Genomic DNA, 19943 nt, shown 5'->3' with positions numbered 1-19943 from the left:
GTGCTAAGCTCCTCACTGCCAGCTGGCTACTGCCAGTGCAGGGCCTGCTGAGCCCACACCCACCTAAAACTCCTGCTGGACCGCAAGGGCCACGTGCAACCCTGGTTCCTGCCCGTGCCTCCCCTCCACACTTCACTGCAAGCAGAGGGAGCCGGCTGGCCTCGGCCAGCCCAGAGAGGGGCTACCGCAGTGCAGTGGTGGGCTGAAGGGCTCCTCAAGCACGGCCAGAGTGGACACCAAGGCCAAGGAGTCACCAAGAGCGAATGAAGGCTGCTACCACATTGTCACTTCTCACTAGTTTCATAAAGTCTTGTGTCCTGTGGAGGCTGATCTAGTTCAGGCATTGCTGAAAGTAGTAGAGGTCTCAAATTTGTCAACACTTTGGTGATCTTCATAGAATAAAAACTCAATCATTTTGATTTATAGAAATCAGCCAGATAACCTGATGAGTCCTACTGCAATTTATCCTTAATGTGCTAGCCAAGAACCTCAACCATAGGCACTCATGATGTATGATTGGGGCAATAAGATGTTGCTGAAGATGAATTGCCCAGCCACTCTTTGACAGAAGCTTCCCCACAGGCATGCCTGAAAATGTTTTTATTGTGTGGGGCCAGGTGCGGTGGCTCATGCCTGTAATCCCAGCACTTTGGGAGGCTGATGTGGGCAGATCACAAGGTCAGGAAATCGAGACCATCCTGGCTAACATGGTGAAACCCCGTCTCTACTAAAAGCACCGAAAATTAGCTGGACACGGTGGCGGGTGCCTGTAGTCCCAGCTACTCAGCAGGCTGAGGCAGGAGAATGGTGTGAACCCAGGAGGCAGAGCTTGCAGTGAGCCGATATCACGTCACTGCACTCCAGTCTGGGCGACAGAGCAAGACTAAGTCTCAAAAAAAAAAAATGTTTTTGTTTGTTCTAAGTACTTACCTGGGATCTAGGCCCACGGGTGGCAGCCAGGGGATGGCTGGATTTGGGCTCATCATTCTACAGAAAGCAGGAATCTAGGGCAATAGTTTTCAATCTCGATTGTTGTTTTTTTAACCATTTAAAATTACCTGGGGGAGATTTTGCTTTTGCTTTTTAAAAATAAAAACCAATGCCTGTGTCCCACCCACAGATATTATAGTTTAACTGTAACGGGATGGAGCCTAGACATTTGTATTTTTTAAAAAGTTCCTTGTTAGAGTCCAGTGTGCAACCAGGTTTGAGAACCACTGATCTTTGGGTAATATGTGGTTAAAGAGCAATTGATGGCTTCTCGACATTGTCACCATGTACAGTTTAAGGGCAGAAAACTCACGGGTTTCTGACCCTGGAGCAAAAGAAATTCTTCAGGAATGTTCATTCATTCCTGGTTTTGGACCAAAGCTTGACACTCTGGCCCTGTTGCTACCTCGATCTGCAGTCTGAAACTGGCAACTGTGTGCGCCATTGGGCGTAAGAAAACCCATGACTGAAGCTGGGCACCAGCATCTGGTATGGAGCAGGACTGGGCTGTTTTCTTGGTAGGGAGGCTGTTGCCCTTATGGACCACAACCTGTGGGCAGAGTCCTACACCACAGCACAAACACATCTACTAAGCCGAGCCCCACACCACAACACAAATACATCTACTAAAAGCAGCTGGCAGTGGGTGTAGCTGTTCCTCTCAGTAACATCATGAACGGTAGTTATTGGAGACAGGCACTTTATAAAAGGTGGCCACAAAGGGGCCAAGAAGAAAGTTCATCTGTCTTCTGAGAAAGGTTGGCATGATGTGAAAATACCAGCTATGCCCATCATACCACACACTGGGAAAACCCTGGTCACAGGGACCCCATGTGTCATACGATTGTGCTAAGGGTCATGTTTTTGAAGTAGGACTTGCTGCAGAAAGATGAAGTGGCATTTAAAACCTTCAAGCTAATTACTGGGAACTGTTCCAGGAAGAAACTGCCTGACCAGCTTCCTTGGAATGGATACTATCTATAACCAAAATGTGGTTCATGGCCAAAAAATGGAAGCCCATGACTGAAGCTATGTAGACTTCAAGACTAAGGATAGTTATTTGCCCCATCTGATCTGTGTAGGTGTCCTTCTTACTGCTGCTTTAATAAATGAGCACAAACCAAGTAGTGGAAAATGACATTAGTTTATTCTGTTACAGTTCTGGAGGCCAGAAGTCTGAAACGGGTCTTATTTGGTAAAAACAAGGTGTGGTTTCTTCTGGAAAGTCTAGGCAGAGAATCTGTTATCCTGTCCTTTCCAGATTCAAGAGGCTTTCTGCTTTCTCCAGAGTGGCTCCTTCCTCGCATCACTCAGACATTAGCTTTCATGATCACGTAACTTTCTCTAACTCTGACTCATCCAGTGCCCTTTTAGGAGAACCTTTATGATTACAGTGAACCCATCCTGAAAATTCAGTATAATCTCTGCATCTCAAGATATTTAACCTAATTACATCTGTAAGGTTTATTTTGTCACACAAGGTAACATATTCACAGGTTCCAGGGATGAGGACGTGGACATCTTTGGGGGGCAATTATTCTGCCTATTACAGTGGGTTTAGTATCATCAGATATAGAAGACTGCTGTCTTAGTCTGCTGTCTTAGTCTGTTACTTAGTTTGTCACCATGACAGAATACGTGAGAGGGGATAATGTATAAACAATACAAATTTATTTGGCTCATGGTTCTGGAGGCTGGGAAGTCCAATAGCATGACACTGGAATCTGGTGAGGGCTTTTGTGCTGCATCTGATCCCATAAAGAAGGCAGGGGGCAAGAGAGCACAATAGCATGAGCAAGAAGGGACTGAAGTCTTTTTTTGTTTGTTTGTTTTTTGAGATGGAGTCTTTCTTTGTCACCCAGGCTGGAGTGCAGTGGCGCAATCTCAGCTCATGGCAACCTCCACCTCTGTTATGTTGGCCAGAACTTCTGAACTCAGGTGATCCACCCACCTTGGGCTCTCAAAGAGTTGGTGAGAGGTGACAACGTGCTAGCAGCACTCACTTGCTCTTGGTGCACTTGAGGAACCCTTCAACACACCGCTGCACTGTGGGAGCCCCTCTCTGGACTGGTTGAGTCTGGAGCCAGCTCCCTCTACTTGCGGGGAGGTGTGGAGGGAGAGGAGCAGGTGGGAAGTGGGGCTGCATGTGGTGCTCATGGGCCAGTGCAAGTGCCAGGTGGGCATGGGCTCAGCAGGCCCTGCACTTGGAGTAGCCAGCAGGCACTGCCGGCTTTGGGCAGTGAGAGGCTTAGCACCTGGGTCAGCAGCTGCGGCGGGTGCGCCGGGTCCCCCAGCACTGCTGGCCCGATGACGCCATGCTCGATTTCTCGCTGGGCCTCAGCCGCCTCCCCGCGGGGCAGGGCTTGGGACCTGCAGCCCACCATGCCTGAGCCCTGCCCTCTCCATGGGCTCCCGCATGGCCTGAGCCTCCCGGATGGGCACCTACCCCTGCACCGCGGCACCCAGTCCCATCCACCGCCCAAAGGCTGAGGAGTGCGGGCTTGCAGCGCGGGACTGGTGGGCAGCTCTGCCCGCAGCCCTGGCATGGCATCCACTAGGTGAAGCCAGCTGGGCTCCTGAGTCGGGTGGGGATTTGGAGAACTTTTATGTCTAGCTGCAGGATTGTAAATGCACCAATCAGTTCTCTGTGTCTAGCTCAAGGTTTGTAAATGCACCAATCAGTGCTCTGTGTCTAGCGAATCTAGTGGGGACTTGGAGAACTTTTATGTCTAGCTAAAGGATTGTAAAACAGCACTCTGTGTCTAGCTCATGGATTGTAAATGCACCAATCAGGACTCTGTCAAAATGGACCAATCGGCTCTCTGTAAAATGGACCAATCAGCAGGATATAGGTGGGGTTCAGATAAGGGAATCAAAGCAGGCTGCCTGAGCCAGCAGTGGCTGGCTCTAAAATAACTAGAAGAGTATAATTTGATTGTCTGTAACACAAAGGATAAATGTTTGAGAGGATGGATACCCCATTCTCCATGATATTATTTTACATTGCATGCCTGTATTAAAACATCTCATGGGCTGGGCGTGGTGGCTGATGCCTGTAATCCCTGCATTTCAGAAGGCTGAGGCAGGTGGATTGCCTAAGGTCAGGAGTTCCAGACCAGCCTGGCTAAGATAGTGAAACCCTGTCTCTACTAAAAATACAAAATATTAGCTGGGCATGGTGGTGGGTGCCTGTAATCCCAGCTACTCGGGAGGCTGAGGCAGGAGAATCGCTTGAACCCAGGAGGCGGAGGTTACAGTGAGCTGAGATCGTGCCATTGCACGCCAGCCTGGGCAAAAACAGCGAAACTCCATTTCAAAAGAAAAAAGAAAAATACCGTGTGTATTTGTTGTATCTGTGTCTGGTACCATTCAAGGGTCGGGAGTTGTGGATACTCTCCTCAAACTCAGTGACCAACTCACTGAAAGTCAGTGGTTTGCAGGTGAAGAGTGTAGGCTAGAGTCCTGAGAATCACTGGCATGTAAACACCAAGCAGAAAAAGAGAAGCTGAAAGAAGAGTTAGATGGGGATGCCAGGGAAGTAGGAGCACAAAGAGGTAACTGGGCCTCTCAGGAAGAGCCAGGAGGATACCAACGGGTCAAAGGTGTGGGCCAGGTGCGGTTGCTCACACCTGGAATCCCAGCACTTTGGGAGGCCGAGGTGGGTGGATCACCTGAGGTCAGGAGTTTGAGACCAGCCTGGCCAACATGGTGAAACCCCGTCTTTACTAAAAATACACAAATGAGCCAGATGTCGTGGTGCATGCCTGTAATCCCAGCTACATAGGAGGCTGAAGCAGGAGAATCGCTTGAACCAAGGAGGTGGAGTTTGCAGTGAGCCGAGATCATGCCACTGCACTCCAGCCTGGGCCACAGAGTGAAACTCCGTCAAAAAAAAGAAAAAAAAAAGGTGTGGAATGCTTCTAAGAGATCAGAGAAGACAAGAACTGAAAGTATCCTATCATGCTGGTGACAATGGGATAATTCTAATGCAGGAAAGAGAAGCTTCGGGTACTTCTCTTTGCTTGTGGGAAAAGCACAGTAGCCTGGGAGCCCCTCTGGGGTTTGCTGCTGAAATTGGGGCGAACCCACTCTACTCAATAGGGGATTTGGGCTGAGCACCAACGTTGTTTGCTATCTTCAACAGAGAAGCCTTGGGAGCCCCATGGGAGTAGAGTGAGCTGGCCAGGTAAACTGATCCGATGAGTAATCTGATGGTTGAGGTAGGGAGAGAGTGCTTAACAGGGAGGCAGGATTGAGGAAAATTAAAAAGAAAGGGATGGTTTGAGACCATCCCTTTGAGATGGAGCAAAGTCCTGGAGTAGAAAGAGGATTTTTGTAATAATCACCGATTTTCTATCCTGCTAGATGGTAAGCTCTTTGAGTGTGGAGGCTTTGGTGGTTTTGTTCATCCTTTTTTCCTACCATGCAAGAATGAACAAGGAATTCCTATCATGCGGAATGAACAATAAATGAATGAATAGGAGTAGAAGACGGGGTAGCGGTTATCGCTAAAAAGGCATAATGAAACTTGTTCATCTAGGATGGGGGGAAAGGAAGAAAGGAAGGAGCGATGCTATAGAGATATTTTGAAGCGGAAGCAGAAGAGGTTAGAGTTTACACAGATGGCTTCTTTTCCCAGGGATGTAGGAGAGATCACTGGGCAATTATGGGATGACTGGTGATTAGGATAAAGTTGGAATGGTCAATAGTGGGAGCAGCTGGAAAGGCTAAATCCACAGGTGACAATAGCTGTCACTGAAATCTGTATCTTTCACCACTGGTGTCAGCCAGCTTTCTTGATCTTCTGTAGCAACGAGTATTATAGGCTCAGAAACAAAGATGGCGGACAGATGGGTTGGCCCAAGCATGAGAACTGGCAGGTTGGAAGGACAGAAACTAACGGGGAAGGAAAATCGAGGGTACCCCATAAAGAGAAAGGGTGTAATGGGATTATGACTGGGGAGTGACAAAGAGACAGCAGGAGAGGGCTCCACTTTCAGGGAAAAAGAGGCCCCAGGATGGGAAGTTGTGATGAGGACAGAGAGTAAGTCCATAGGAAAGAAGGAATGGGTCATGGGGAAAGTGTTTGATGGCTGCATTGGAAAGGTGAAATTTCAATGTCTGAGACTTAGGAGGTGAGACCACTCTAAAAGACCACCCAAGCACAGGCTCTTGTGGGGACTGTGAGGTTCAGGGGTTCAGAAGCAAAGTGAACTAAAGACAGCGGGAAGTATACCTACCTTGGCACAGGTGACCTTTTTGGTTCCTCATAAGATGAGGATCAGTTTTGCTTAACAAATCATCATAAGTGATGCCCTTCTTCTTAGGGGATACAGTGACTTCTCCCTGTGGGGTCTTGTCTTCCAAACTGACAACTGCACAGTCTTGCTGTTGGCCAGATCCTAAAATGTTGCCTTCTTCCGGCGGAGTCTTGGCTAAAATACAGACAGGCCTCTTTCTAGCAGTAGCTGCCCGTATGCTTAGAGTGAGTAAAGATACAATCATGGGGAAAGGGTGCTAGTGCAGCATCTTAAAAGTCACCTACAAGTGCAATCTTCTCTTTTTTTGTTTTTTTTTTGGAGGCAAAGTTTTGCTCTTATTGCCCAAACTGTAGTTGCAGTGGCACGATCTCGGCTCACCGCAACCTCCGCCTCCCAGGTTCAAGTGATTATCCTGCCTCAGCCTCCCAAGTAGCTGGGATTATAGGCATGCATCGCCACACCCAGCTAATTTTGTATTTTTAGTAGAGATGAGGTTTCACCGTATTGGCCAGGCTGGTCTCAAACTCCTGACCTCCGGTGATCTACCTGCCTTGGCCTCCCAAAGTGCTGGGATTACAGGCATGAACCATGGCACCTAGCCACACATGCAATCTTCTAGGAGATTTTTAAACTAGCTTTTCTTTGAGTTGCAATTCCATTTTTTTTTTTTTTTTTTTTTTTTAGAGAGACATAGTCTTGCTCTGTCACCCAGAATGGCATGCAGTGGTGCTATCATAGCTCACTGCAGCTTCAACTTCCCAGGCTCAAGCAATCTTCCCACCTCAGCCTCCCAAGTAACTAGGACTAGAGGTGCACACCACCACACGTGCCTAATTCTAAAAATTTCTTTTTGGAGATGAGGGTCTGTCTATGTTGCCCAGGCTGGTCTCAAATTCCTGACTTCAAGCAGTTCTCCTGCCTTAGCTTCCCAAAGTGCTATTATTATAAGTGTGAACCACCGCACCCAGCCTGAGGTGCAATTCCCAGTCAAGATGCTGAATATATTTGCAAGAATTCAGGGCAATACTGGTACTAACAGCCCAAATGACTGCTCCATGCTCTTGGAACCTGTATTTCATCAATTCTCCCACATGCCCTCCCAGTGAGTTTTAACACATCCCTGCTGTTTCCCCTGCAATGTCTCTGCATTACTCCATTTTCATGCTGCTAAGAAAGACATACCCAAGACTGGGTAATCTATACTGGAAAAGGGTTTCATGGACTTACAGTGCCACATGGCTGGGGAGGCCTCACAATCATGGTGGAAGGCAAAGAGAAGCAAGTCATGTCTTACATGGATGGCAGCAGAGAGAGAGAGAGAGTTTGCACAGGGGAACTCCCGTTTTTAAAACCATCAGATCTCATGAGACTCATTCACTAGCACAAAAATAGTGCAGGAAAGACCCACCCCTTGATTCAGCCACCTCTCACTGGGTTTCTCCCATAACACGTGGGAATTGTGGGAGTTACAATTCAAGATCAGATTTCGGTGGGGACACAGTATCATTCCACTCTGGACCCCTCCCAAATCTTATGTCCTCATATTTCAAAACCAGTCATGCCTTCCTAACAGTCCCCCAAAGTCTTAACTCATTTCAGCATTAACTCAGAAGTCCACAGTCCAACATCTCATCTGAGACAAGGCAAGTCTATCAGCCTTCAGCCTATCAGCCGTAAACTCAAAAGCAAGTTAGTTACTTCCTAGATACAATGGGGTACAGGCATTGGGTAAATACAGCCATTCCAAATGGGAGAAATTGGCCAAAACAAAGGGGCTACAGGCCTCATGCAAGTCCAAAATCCAACAGGGCGGTCAAATCTTAAAACTCCAAAATGATCTCCTTTGATGCCATGTCTTGCATCCAGGTCACACTAATGCAAGAAGTGGGTTCCCAGGGTGTTGGGCACCCTCCAACCCCACTCAAATTGCCCAAGACTCACAAGCACCTGCAGTCTGCCCCGAGGGCTGGGGCAGGGCTTTTCCTGGTTCATCCTGGCAGCATTCCTGGCCTGTGGCTATTTGTGTTGGCAATACAGAGGACACTGGGCTATTCTTATTTCTGGCTGAAGTTGTTGCCAGTTACATAAAGAACAGTGCTTACATTGATAAGGCTGTGAAAGTTTAATGTCTCCCATCCCCATATGTAGAGAATTCAGGCTAAGTTCTACCAGCAATATAAGATTTCCTATACTGTTCCTTCATCCCACTCAGACATTCTGCCACCTGTGGATAGTGCACAAGAAATGCTCGTATTTCATCTAGGAAGCCATCCAGCTATGGGTTAGGCCCCTGATGTGATGTGCCTGGCCTCCACAGTTACAACTAGTGACTTACACTTTTTTTATATATATAGAATCTCGCTCTGTCACCCAGGCTGGAGTGCAGTGGTGTGATCTCAGCTCACTGCAACCTCCACCCCCCAGGTTCAAGTGATTCTCCTGCCTTTGCCTCCTGAGTAGCTGGGATTACAGGAGCTCACCACCACGCCTGGCCAACTTTTGCATTTTTAGTAGAGATGGGTTTCACCACGTTGGCCAGGCTGGTCTCAAACTCCTGACCTCAGGCGATCTGCCTGCCTTAGCCTCCCAAAGTGCGAGGATTACAGGTGTGAGCCACCGCAGCCGGCTTCTAAGATAATAATTCTTTAAAGTTAGAAATAAAAGTATTAAAAACTGTTCCGTATATCTCTATTGCCTTATTAGCCATAGCTCTTTGTTTTCTTGTTTTAGTGGATGCTGTTGGATTTACAATATGCACTTTTTGTTGTTGTTGTTAATGTTATGTGCAATTGTAGTTTTGCTGCGGCTTATTTCAAGACTGTTTGCTCGTTTCTTTGTTGATTTATTTATTTTGAGACACACTCTCGCCCTGTCTCCCAGGCTGAAGTGCAGTGGCATGATCTTGACTCACTGCAACCTCTACCTCCCAGCTTCAAGTGATTCTCCCACCTCAGCCTCCCAAGTATCTGGTATTACAGGCACGTGCCACCACACTTGGCTAATTTTTGTATTTTTCATAGAGATGGGGTTTCACCATGTTGGTCAGGCTGGTCTCAAACTCCTGACCTTGTGATCTGCCCGCCTCAGCCTCCCAGTGTTGTGATTACAGACGTGAACCACGGTGCCTGGCCTACAGGCCTGCTTTTAAAAATTCTTGCTTTTAAAAATTCTGAGAGGATGTAATCCTAGAACATTGGGAGGCCGAGGAGGGAGTATTGCTTGACCCCAGGATTTCGAGACCAACCTAGGCAACATAACAAGGCCCCCCAGTCCCTACAAAAAATTTTAAAAATTAGGCACAGTGTTGTGTACCTGTAGTCCCAGCTACTCAGGAGGCAAAGGATGGGAGGATGACTTGAGCCCAGGTGTTTGAGGCTGCATTGAGCTGTGATTGTGGCACTGCACTCCAGCATGGGCAAGAGTGAGATCCTGTCTCTCTTTTTTAGGGGGATGGAGTCTTATTCTTGTTGCCCAGGCTGGAGTGCAGTGGCACAATCTCAGCTCACTGCAACCTCCATCTCTCAGGTTCGGCAAATCTCCTGCCTCAGCCTCCCAAATCGCTGGGATTACAGGCACCCACCAACAGGCCCAGCTAATTTTTGTATTTTTAGTAGAGATGGGGTTTCGCCATTTTGCCCAGGCTGGTCTCAAACCCCTGACCTCAAGTGATCCACCCACCTTGGCCTCCCAAAGTGCTAGGATTACAGGCATGAGTCACCACGCCTGGCCCCATCTTTAAAAAATAAATAAATAAAAATTCTTAGAGGATTTGACATCCAGGAAATAGCTGTAACCACAATTCAATGTAAAGGCAATAATGTAACTTAAATGTACAGTTAATCAGCGTCTGGGCCAGGACCCTCTTAGCAGGGCTGTGCAGTTTCCTTTGCTGGTTTCTCATTGCAGGCATATACAGCTGTAGGGAGGTGGGCTAACATCTAGAATCACTCAGGTCCTGGTAGGCCATGGGTAAACCACACACTTCTGGGCCTGGGTTTTTTCAGCTGCCTCCGAGATTGGTGTGAGATTCAGTAAGAACATGAACAATGAAAGGAGAGAGTCGACAATGTCGGGCTACAAAACCTCAGGCTCTTTTTGTTCCATGCTCTGTGATTTGGTCATTTTCTAAGGTGGAAATGGCGCGCCTCCCTTTCTCCCCAAGAGCCAGGTCTATCTCTGTGCTTCCTCGTGGTGTCCCAATGCAGAGCCCCGAGAAGAAAGCATAAAATGCTTTTGACTGGGAAGAAAACCTGGAGCACAGGAGGTGGTGCTTGATATAGTTTGGGTATTTGTCCCCACCCAAATCTCATGTTGAAATGTCATCCCCACTGCTGGAGGTGGGGCCTGGTGGGAGGTGTTTGGGTCAAGGGGGCAGATCCCACATGGCTTGGTGCTGTCTTAGAGATGGTGAGTTCTCGTGAGATCTGGTTGTTTGAAAGCTATGGCACCTCCCTATCCAGCTTTTTCTCTTGCTCCTGCTTTCGCCGTGTGACACGCGCCTGTTCCTACTTTACCTTCCCCCACGAGTCGAGGCTTCCGGAGGCCTCTGTAGAAGCAGATGCCAGAGCTATCCTTCCTGTATAGCCTGCAGAACCAGGAGCCAATGAGCCTCTTTTCTGATAAATTACCCGATCACAGGTATTTCTTTATAGCAAATCAAGAACAGCCAAATACAGTGCTGTTTGGCACCAGCCTCGGGATTTAGAAGTCACACTCTGAATATGCCAGGCTTTCTCTGGTCTTTGGCTTCCTTTTCTCTAACTTTGCTTCTGTATGCTCCTAGAATGCCTATCCCCACTCACCACTGCCTTCTCTGCTAACAAACTCCTACTTCTGGGAGTTCAGTGAACAACCCCAGGCTTATAACTCTCAGTGCCTGTAATCCCAGCACTTTGGGAGGCCGAGATGGATGGACCACAAGGTCAGGAGTTTGTGACCAACCTGGCCAACATGGCGAAACCCTGCCTCTACTAAAAATACAAAAATTAGCAGGGCCTGGTGGCGCGCATCTGTAATCCCAGCTACTCGGGAAGCTGAGGCAGGAGAATCGCTTGAACCTGGGAGGTGGAGGTTGCAGTGAGCCGAGATCGTGCCACTGCATGCCAGCCTGGGCAACAAGAGCAAGACCCTGTCTCAAAAAAAAGAAAAGAAAAAATGAAAACTGTCTACCCTACAGTCTTTTTTTTTTGAGACGGAGTCTCGCTCTGTTCCCCAGGCTGGAGTGCAGTGGCGCGATCTCGGCTCACTGCAAGCTCCGCCTCCCGGGATCATGCCATTCTCCTGCCTCAGCCTCCTGAGTAGCTGGGACTACAGGCGCCCACCACAGCGCCCGGCTAATTTTTTTTTGTATTTTTAGTAGAGACGAGGTTTCACCGTGGTCTCGATCTCCTGACCTTGTGATCCACCCGTCTTGGCCTCCCAAAGTGCTGGGATTACAGGTGTGAGCCACTGCGCTCAGCCAACCCTACAGTCTTATGCTTCTTTATGGGCTGTTCAAGATACTCTCTGGTTTTACCATAGGCCACAGTGGAACCCACTGTGAGCTCCCAAGACCATAACTGATTAGTCCATCACACGGCAAACCTGCAAGAACAAAGTGGCTGGGCCACAGACCACTTCCAGCCTCAGCGCACCCTGCAAAGGGACAATCTTCTCTCGTCATCATCTGGGTCCTGCTGTGAAGGCCTCAGATCCCAGTAGGGCCTTGTCCTTCCTTCTTCATTGTATTTCCTTTTGGAATTCCTTGGTATCCTTTCTTGCCCATCAAAGAAGTTCTAATAATGTTCAAAAAGGGTGGAGTCGGCTGGGCGCAGTGGCTCACTCCTGTAATCCCAGTACTTTGGGAGGCCGAGGTGGGCGGATCACCTGAGGTCAGGAGTTCAAGGTCAGCCTGGGCAACATGGCCCCATCTCTACTAAAAATACAAAAATTAACCTGGCATGGTGGCGGGTGCCTGTAATCCCAGCTACTCGGAAGGCTGAGGTAGGAGAATTGCTTGAACCCAGAAGAATTGCTTGAACCTGGGAGGTGGAGGTTGCAGTGAGCCAAGATCATGCCACTGCACTCCAGCCTGGGTGACAGAGCGAGACTCTGTCTTAAAAAAAAAGCGGGGGGGGGGGGGTGGAGTCTGCCCTTTCCTCTAGGAGGTTCCTTCCCCCACCTCTTTCTCTCCTGGCAGTTTCCATCTCCACCTGGCAGAGCTGATTCTTTTGCTAAAGTTCCTCTTAACCCATCTGTCTCTTTTCCCTCCTTCTTCTCCTACTTTTCTCCCTGCTATGGTTTGAACATTTGTCTCCTTCAAAACTCATGTTGAAAGTTAATTGCTTTTGTACTATTAAGAGATAGGACCCTTGGAAAAACGATTAGACGGTGAGGGCTCTGCCTTCATGGGTGGGATTAACGCCATTATAAAAGGGTCAGTTCAGCCCCTTCCTGCCCTCTCTCTTTTTGCCCTTTCATCTTCCACCCTATGAAGACAAAGATAAAGCCTTCTTCCCATCTGGAGGATGCACATTCAATGTGCCATCTTGCAATGAGAATGCCCCGACTGCTGGTACCTTGATACTGGACTTCCCAGCCTTCAAAACTGTGAGCCAATCAATTTCTGTTCATTATAAATTACCCAGTCTTGGGTAACCTGCTATAGCAGCACAGACTAAGACATCACCTCTTCTCTCTGCCTTCTCTTCCTCTTCTTTTTTCTTCTCCTCCCCCTCTTCTTCTTTTTATTCTCCTCTCTCCTCCTTCTCTTCTTTTTCTCTCCCTATCCAATCCCTCCCTTGCACTCTCTTACTATATATATTGCAAATAATGATAAGAAAGGAAATGATCTTGCTGATATGCCTAGATTTTAAGTCATCTAAGGATTTGCCCTTTACAGTCACCCATTATCTCAATTAAGTCAGTCCAGAAATTCAAATACGTGCCTTAAAAATTAGGGAACCATGGATTTCTAGTCATTTTTTCCTACTAGTTATAAAATCCACAATCAGTAAAATTGCTACATGAGTTAAATACTTTTTATTGGCTAGGCCGTGGTGGTTCATGCCTGTAATTCTAGCACTTTGGGAGGCTGAGGCGGGTGGATCGCTTTAGGTCAGGAGTTCGAGACCAGCCTGGCCAACATGGTGAAACCCCCACCTCTACTAAAAAAAAAAAAAAAAAAAAAAAGATTAGCTTGGTGTGGTGGCGGGCACCTGTAATCCCAGCTTCTCGGGACACTGAGGCACGAGAATCATTTGAACCTGGTAGGTGGAGCCAAGATTGTGCCACTGCACTCCAGCCTGGGCTACAAAGTAAGACTGTATTTAAAAAAAACAAAAAACAAAAAGCTTCTCTTTATTGATAGGCATCAGAATTAAGGAAGTTGCTTTTTGTTGGAGGCAGAAATATGGGGCCAGATTTCGTTACCATACTTCTCTGAATTTAAGAACCTTCTGATTTTGTTTCCTTCTGAGAAACATTTGGGAAATCACCTCCTGGGCCAAGAATAAAGCAATAGTGAGAAATGTAATGCACGTAGCACTTTGAAAAACAAGTTATAGAATTCCCTGTGGGATGTTTTTCTTTTCTTTCTTTTGAAACTGAGTCTCACTCTGTCGCCCAGGCTGGAGTGCAGTGGTGTGATCTCAGTTCACTGAAACCTTTGCCTCCTGGGTTCAAGTGATTCTCCTGCCTCTCTCTCAAGTAGCTGGGACTAGAGGAGCCCTCCACCATGCCCAGCTCATTTTTCTTTTCTTTTTTTTTTTTTGTATTTTTAGTAGCAATGGGCTGTATTAGGGTTCTCTAGAGGGACAGAACTAATAGGATAGATGTATGTATAGAGGAGAGTTTATTAAGAAGAATTGACTCACATGTGACAAGGCGAGGTCTCACAATAGGCCGTCTGCAAGCTGAGGAGCAAGGAAGCCGGTCCGAGTCCCAAAACTGAAGAACTTGGAGTCTGATGTTCAAGGGCAGGAAGCCTCCAGCACGGGAGAAAGATGGAGTCTGGTAGGCTAGGCCAGTCTAGCCTTTTCACATTTTTCTGCCTGCTTATATTCTAGCCACACTGGTAGCCGATTAGATGATGCTCACCCAGATTGAGGGTGAGTCTGCCTTTCCCAGTTCACTGATTTGCCTGTTAATCTCCTTTGTCAACACCCTCACAGACACAGCCAGGAACAATACTTTGCATACTTCAATCCGGTCAAGTTGACACTCAGTATTAATAATAACATGAAGTTTCACTGTGTTACCCAGTCTGGTCTCAAATTCCTGACCTCAGGTGTTCCGCCTGCCTCGGCCTCCCACAGTGCTGGGATTAGAGGCCTGAGCCACCGCGCCCAGCCTGAATGTTCTTTTGAGCATGTATCACTTCCGAATGAAAAAAAAAAGTGTCTTTTTCCAGTTCTTTCTGATAATAAATTCATCTTCCCTTTAATAGGGCTCTATTGAAGTTTTAATAACAGAATTGTCTTTTGTTAGTAATGAGTAGAACGGATGATCTATTCATTTGCTTATTTACCCACCCATGATAGTACAACAGCACTAAGGGATCCAAAGGCATGGTAGGTTTCTGCCTCTGTGAGCTCCTAATCTGGGGGAAGGTATAAGAAAACGGACTTTTTCCGGGCACGGTGGCTCATGCCTGTAATCCCAGCACTTTGGGAGGCCGAATCAGGTGGATCACTTGAGGTCAGGAGATTGAGACAAGCCTGGCCAACATGGTAAAACTCCATCTCTACTAAAAATACAAAAATTAGCCCAGCATAGTGGCATACACCTGTAATCCTCGCTACTCAGGAGGCTGAGGCAGGAGAATCACTTGACCCTGGGAGGCAGAGGTTGCAGTGGCCAAGACTGCACCACTGTATTCCAGCCTGGGCAACAGAGCAAGACTCTCAAAAAAAAAAAAATTCTTTTGAGAGAGTAGACTTGGGACATTTTTATATATTGCGTGTAATATGGATGTGACCTCAGAACGGGGGTGCCAACAGCCTACAAAGGTGAAACTGACTCTGAACTTTCCACTTTCCATGTACACAGGTGTTGTCTAGATTTGCAAGGCTGAGGAACTGACATTATGGACAAAAAACTATTCAGAACTTTCTTATAGGCAGTCCTTCTGCAATCAAGGACCCAACCAATTATTTGCGCTGGACTGGGTACCCTGGGACCAATGGGAAGCCACGTTGCACATGCTGGAAAAGACACCAGATTAAAAAAGACTGCACTAAGCCTTGATAGAGAAGAGCTTATTGGGGACTTTTTAGGAGCTGGCACAGCAGCAGCATTCCAAGGGGCTGAGTCTTTTTTTTTTTCCTTTTTTAAGACACAGGGTCTTTTTCTGCCACCCAGGCTGGAGTGTAGTAGTGCAATCATAGTTCACTGCAGCCTCCGACTCCTAGGCTGAAGGGATCCTCCTGCCTCAGCCTTCTTAGTAGCTAGGACTACAGGTGTACACCACTATGCCCAGTTAGTTTTTATATTTTTTGTAGAGACAGTCTCACTATGTTGCCCAGGCTGGCCTTGAGCTCCTGGCCTCAAGCAATCCTCCCGCCTTGGCCTCCCAAAATGCTGGAATTATAGGCATGAGACACCACACATGGTCCCCAAGGGATTGAGTCTTAAATTCACGTTTCCTGATTTTAAAAAATATACATCGTCAGGCATGTTGGCTCATGCCTGTAATCCCTGCACTTTGGGTGGCTGAAGCGGGTGGATCATTTGAGGTCAGGAGTTCATGACCAGCCTGGCCAACATGGAGCAACCCTGTCTCTACTAAAAATACAAAAATTGGCAGGGCATGCTGGTGCCTGCCTGTAGTTCCAGCTACTCAGGAGGTTGAGGCATGAAATCACTTGAATCCAGAAGGAAGAGTTCGCAGTGAGCCGAGATTGTGCCACTGCACTCCAGCCTGGGTGACAGAGTGAGACTCTGTCTCGAAAAAATAAATGAATAAAACTAAACATAAAAAATATACACCATCTTCCCCTTCCAGCATCCATCCATTTCCTGCAGGAGATCTGCAGAGAGTAGAGGAGAGCCCACCTGAGCCCCTTGCATTGAGCCAAGGCCTGCTAGTTGCAGATTGCTTCTGCCTGTGAGCCCTTAGCTGCCTTTGGCTTTCCTTTGCTCTGCTACTAATCTTGCTTATGATTGTACTTTGATGCACTCTAGTGACCAACTCATTATGCTCTGCACATCTGGGGTCCCCAAGATGAGCCCCGGATTTGATAGTTTAAGAGGAGGGCTCACTGGACTTGTGGCTATGGCTATGAAGTATTACAGTGAAAACATCCAAAGCGGATAAGCAAAAGGAGAAGGAACATAGCATGAACTCCAGAGGAAACAAGGTTCAAGGTTCCAAGAGTCCTGTCCCAGTGGAATCAGACAGGCCATGCTCAGTTCCTTCTGAAGCAAGTTGTGACAACATGTGAAATGTCTACCAGGAAAGCTTGTTGGAGACTCAGTGGTCAGGGTTTTTATTAGGGGCTGGTTACATAGGTACCCTCTGCCTAGCATGTACCAAAATTTCAGGCTCTCAGGAGAGTGACATAAATCAGATTGTTTGTACACATATGTTAAGCGCTGTGAGCCACTCTTATCAGGAATGGTGGCAACACTCCTGAGATCTCAGGTGCCCCCTGCCAGCCCGCCTTTCTAAAGACAGCAATCTCGGCTTTACCCTGTTAATTCTTTCCTTTACCCTTGATATGCTTTGGCTGTGTCCTCACCCAAATCTCATCTTGAATTGTAGCTCCCATAATTCCGATGTGTTGTGGGAGGGACCTGGTGGGAGATAATTGAATCATGGGGGCAGCTTCCGCCATACTGTTCTTGTGATAGTGAATAAGTCTCTCAAGATCTGATGGTTTGATAAGGGGCTTCCACTTTTGCTTGGGTTTCATTCGATCTTGTCTGCTGCCATGCAAGACGTGCCTTTTGCCTTTCACCATGATTGTGAGGCCTCCCTAGCCATGTGAAACTGAGTCCATTAAACTTTTACTTTATAAATTATCCCGTCTCAGGTAGTTCTTTATTAGCAGCATGAAAATGGACTAATGGAAAGCTCTTTTTGTTTTTGACAACCCATGTCTTCTGCCACTTGAGAAAGAACAAAATTACCTTCTGCTTGTTCTAAGACTCTATCTATTGCTAGTGCTCTAAATTTAACTAACTAGGCTGGGCATGGTGGCTCACACCTGTAATCCCAGCACTTTGGGAGGCCAAGGCGGGTGGATCAACTGAGGTTAGGAGTTTGAGACCAGCCTGGTCAACATGGTGAAACCCCATCTCTACTAAAAATACAAAATTAGCTAGGCGTGGTGGTGCACACCTGTAATCCCAGCTACCCTGGAGGCTGAGGCAGGAGAATTGCTTGAATCTAGGAGGCAGAGGTTGCAGTGAGCCAAGATTGTGCCATTAAACTCCAGCCTGGGTGACAAGAGTGAAACTCCATCTCAAAAATAAATAAATTTAACTGATTAGTGGAGCTACTATTACTTACCTGGTGCAACCAGTAAAAATTTGATAGTTGTTTTAAATAGGTTAGAAAATAGATTTCCTTCTACAGGTCCCTTCTGGCCCTGACATTTCATGCATATCATTAATCTCAATATTTGATCTTGTAAAAACTGGACTTTGATCTCAGGTTTACAAAATGTTTCTACTGAGGATGTTATAATCCTATTATCAAAACCCAGCCTCTCACGGGTGGACACTAAAATCAGGGTTGTCTTTACTGCAATAAAATAATCAGTTTGCCAACAGTCCTATAAGGGAATTATCATTATTATTTCAGTTCTAAAAATAAAATGCTGAGGTTTAGATAAGTTAAGCAACTTGCCCAAGGCCAGTCAAGCTTAAGTGGTGGTGCTGGCTTCACATCCAAACTCTTTTTTTTTTTTTTTTTTTTTTTGAGACAGTCTCATTCTGCTACCTAGACTGGACTGCCTGGGTGGTATGATCATGGCTCATGCAGCCTTGACCTCCTAGGCTCAAGCAATCCTCCTGCCTCAGCCTCCTGAGTAGCTGGGACCACAGGCGTGCACCACCACACCCAGCTAATTTTTGTATCTTTCATAGAGACAGGGTTTTGCCATGTTGTTCAGGCTGGCCTCAAACTCCTGGGCTCAAGCAATCATTTATAAAGGTCTTTATCTTCTTACTTCCTAGGAGCTCCTTGGATCCCAAGTATTCATTTTAAGGCCACAGTTAACTTGACAGGCTCAGTTGTGACTTTCAACACAATTCCAGAGAGCCCAGGTGAATCCCTCAGCCTCCAGTTTTTATCACGTAGTGGAGGGCATTTTTAGGAACAGAAAGATGTTCCTAAATAGAGGAAGAAAGTTTATGGAGGGTGGGGAGCCCATCTGTTTGTTTCTTAGAGCCTTTTCTTAGTAATTCTGGGCCAGAGCCATCATCACCTCTCAGAAAAAAATCACCTGAATGACTCATGAGGATTTCACATACTTTATGTGGAAATAGTTCTTTCTTAGGTAATCATATGAAAGGCAGAAAAAGACAGCAAGCTCTTCCAAGGAAAATAGGCAGTCAGAGCTGGGATTCAAATTTTTTGGTGTTGAGAATTAAAAGTTGTTACGGAGCATTACAAAGTTTTCATAAAAGTAGATTGAATTCCTGCAACTCTTTCTAATTGAAGTATATTAATACCTTGTTTTGTATCATTTTTTTCTGATTTGGCATGGTCTGTGACCAACTAATACCTGGCAGGATTCACCATTTAACCACTGTCCAAGATTACTCAAGAAATGTTTTCCAAGTTGAGTAAAATGTCCTGGGTTTTGTTTTCAACACTGGAGGGATCCTCTAGTAAAAATAACAGCGACTCTCTCCTCAAGGTTAAATCTCTAGATGCTTTCATTTGATTGAAGTACCAGTACCAGATGAGAGAAGAGGGAGAGTGGGACAGAGACAATACTCCAGAGATAATGGCTTAGATTTTTGTGAAACTGATGCATAAAACTAGTCCAAAGATAAAACATGCCCAGCAAATGTCCAGCAGACTAGATTACCAAAAAAGCAATCTTTATAGAGATGTATTACAATGAAACAGCAAAACAAAGAAACACAGAAGAAAATTATTAAAAGGAGCCAGGAGATGAGAAGAAGTGGGCATGGACTCATAGCAATGCAAAAACATGGAAGACAATAGAATGATATCTTCAAGTACTAAGAGACAAGAACTGCCAAATTCGAATTCTATACCCAGTAGAAACAGCTTTTAGGAAACAGCACAACGTAAAGACATTTTCAGACAAGTAAAAACTCAGTTTGTCGCCAGGAGACACTTTTTAAAGAAACGTTAAAGGATATACTTTGAGCAGAAAGTAAATGATCCCAGATGGAACATAGGAGATGCAAGGAGGAATGAAAAAGACAGTGATAAATATGTGAGCTATTGTAAATGAACATTGATTACATAAAATGGTAATTGTAATGTCTGGTGGACCTTAAAATATATACGAAATTAGGGACAGATGCAGTGGCTCTTGCCTCTAATCCCAGCACTTTGGGAGGTGAAGGCGGGCGGATCACGAGGTCAGGAGTTTGAGACCAGCCTGGTCAACTGGGTGAAACCGCATCTCTCCTAAAATTAAAAAGTTAGCTGGGTGTGATGGCGGGCGCCTGTGATCCCAGCTATTTGGGAGGCTGAGGAAGGAGAATTGTTTCAACCCGGGAGGCGGA

Source organism: Macaca nemestrina, unplaced genomic scaffold (genome assembly GCF_043159975.1).
Source record: "Macaca nemestrina isolate mMacNem1 unplaced genomic scaffold, mMacNem.hap1 Scaffold_510, whole genome shotgun sequence".
NCBI lineage: Eukaryota > Metazoa > Chordata > Mammalia > Primates > Cercopithecidae > Macaca > Macaca nemestrina.
Note: the sequence above shows the minus strand (reverse complement) of the source record.